We start from the raw sequence: 2,500 nt of genomic DNA, 5'->3' as shown, positions 1-2,500 counted from the left end.
TTGTAACCCAGCTTACGATCATCGGGTCATGATGGATCGTAGAATATGCTAGAGTGCTAGAGTGACGATTGTTGACACTGAAAGCTGTTTTTTGAGTTACTAAATACTGTTAATGCCTTGGTATAACTCAACCTAGGCCATTAATCAAGCCACTGCGCATGCGCATTAGTAACATGACGTCAGTAACATTGCTAAAACCTTCCTTGGTCCAATTGGTACGCCACCATGCCCAACACTATTGAATCACCAGTTGACACCAGTATGTAGACAGTGGCATACACTGTGATGAACAAAATGAATTTTGTGGTTCACGATGACACAGATATACATCTAAAAAAAAAAAAAAAAAAGTCATTATGTATGAGTAATATGATTTGTATTGAAAAAAGCAAAACATAGGGGTTCAACAAAACTATGAATGACTCAAGAATTTTTCGCTGTATGGCACAAAATGCGGCCCCCAAGTGCACATTCCTCATTACCAGATGTACCCAGGGCCCTGTGGCATCCATAAACCGTCATATAATAGGTTTATGCGGCGAGATGATCGTGTCCTCGTAAGCTTTAAAAGAATCATTTCGAGTTGAGCATCTTGTATCAGCAATGCTCCAGCAACAAGAAGTCCGATTCGGTATCCTCTCTGCCCTCTAATTCATGGGAGCGAAGCATGAGCAGCAATCGCAGCAACAAGGCAAATGACAGGTGGAATCAGCATTTAATCATCGTTAACCAACAATATAGGTATATAAGACAGGCGTGTGGGTAGTGATCAGAATTCGTCAGACAACAACGGTGACGTTGAATGGAAGCAACACCGGGATCAGCACAGGAAGCTACGTCGCCACGTCCGCCAAGGTGTTCGCGAAAGGGACGGAGGTCAATGGCGAGGTGGCCGGAGTGTTGTCATCGGTGCACGAAAGAATGCCACCTTAACCGCAGCCCGCCAAATACGTGACGTAAGCCTGTTCATCTCACGCCTCTCCTCGGACGTGGATCTAGAGATGTTGCGGGCCCAGGTGGAGGATATCGCTGGTATGACGGGCTCAACCGCCTGGGAGCTGCAACCGCAACGACATTCAAACTAAGGGTCATGTAAGGTAACAGTGATAGGTGCTCCGAAAGAGAATGTAAACAATTTCTACGAACCCAAAAAAACTGGGATGAGGACATTCTTGTTGAGAAGATGGTTTGACTAGTAAAATGGATACGAAAATAACATTTTGCAATTACCAGTCAGTTAAACAGAATACTCAGGTCGTACAAGTGTTGTGTGAACACTTAACATATGCCTACAAGAAAGGTGGTTTCCTTTACAGGAACAAAATTTTCTTACTAAGATTGAAATAGACTTACCTTTGTATGGTTCATCTCCAGTAGATTTTTCCACACTACTGCTCACTGGCAGACTTTATGGTGGCTTTGCTTTTCTTTACAGAAAAAGTTTTGTAAGTGGGGTAAGGCTTGTAGAAACACATGGCACAAGGTTGTTATGCATTGTTATTGGGGGGAGGGGATCTAAGAAAAATTAACTCTGATTTGCCGTATGGTAATGTGGATAACGACGCTGCATATGTGAATTATTCAGCCAAAAATCATAATTTGCTGAATGATCATCATGGCTGTAGGTGACTTTAATGCGCATCCCCATTCTAGGTTTTAAGGTGAACTCTCAGGATTTTTTCGTGACATTAACTATGTCGTTGGTGGCATGGTGACTCTGCCTATTGACACCTACACATGGATAAGTGACGCCACAGGACACACGGAGTGGCTGGACCACGTTATGTGCCCAGCCTCGCTTCTGCCGCGTCTCGATATGCATGCTAGGCATGACGTATTTGGCAGTGATCACTATACCCTGGGAGTCATCTAGCTCTGGTTATACCTCCTGTAGCCATAGTAGCGAACGATAGTAGAGTCACACACAGTGATAAAGAAAGATTACTATTTCGTAAAATCCGAGCAAATGTTAAAAGCGTTAGATCTCCGCACGGATCTAATTCATTGCCACAATCAAGCGTGCAATGACGATATACATAAAGACGTACTATCTACGTTCTATAACAGTCGTGAAAGCCCTACTGCAGTCAGGCGACGTGAGGAACTCTTCCTGTGGCAGTTACGTAGTTCCTAGATGGAACGAGCTAGTACGGGGTCATTACCGCAGGGCGCGTAGCTGCTACTTAGAATTGCGCGACAACGGCAAATCGCGTCAGGGCCCCGTGAACATGCGGATGACGCGCTCAAGATAAGCTTTTAAAAAGGCCTTAAAGTATTGTAGAAATCAAAATGAACAAGTTGTGAACGATAGAATAGCTATGAATATCAAGGGCGATTCAAGAAAACTGTGGTCGGAAGTTAACAGAAAAAAGAATTCCAAGACATTACTACCTAACTTTATTAATTATACTACGGGAGGGGTAGAAATTAGCAACCTTTGGCGTGATCACTACAGAAATCTCTTCAATGATGCGACTCATCCCATTCCTGTTACTCTACT

This window comes from Penaeus japonicus, unplaced genomic scaffold, assembly GCF_977035675.1.
Source record: "Penaeus japonicus unplaced genomic scaffold, GWHDUDI00000001_assembly GWHDUDI00000022, whole genome shotgun sequence".
NCBI classification, from domain to species: domain Eukaryota; kingdom Metazoa; phylum Arthropoda; class Malacostraca; order Decapoda; family Penaeidae; genus Penaeus; species Penaeus japonicus.
This window is presented reverse-complemented; position numbering follows the sequence as displayed.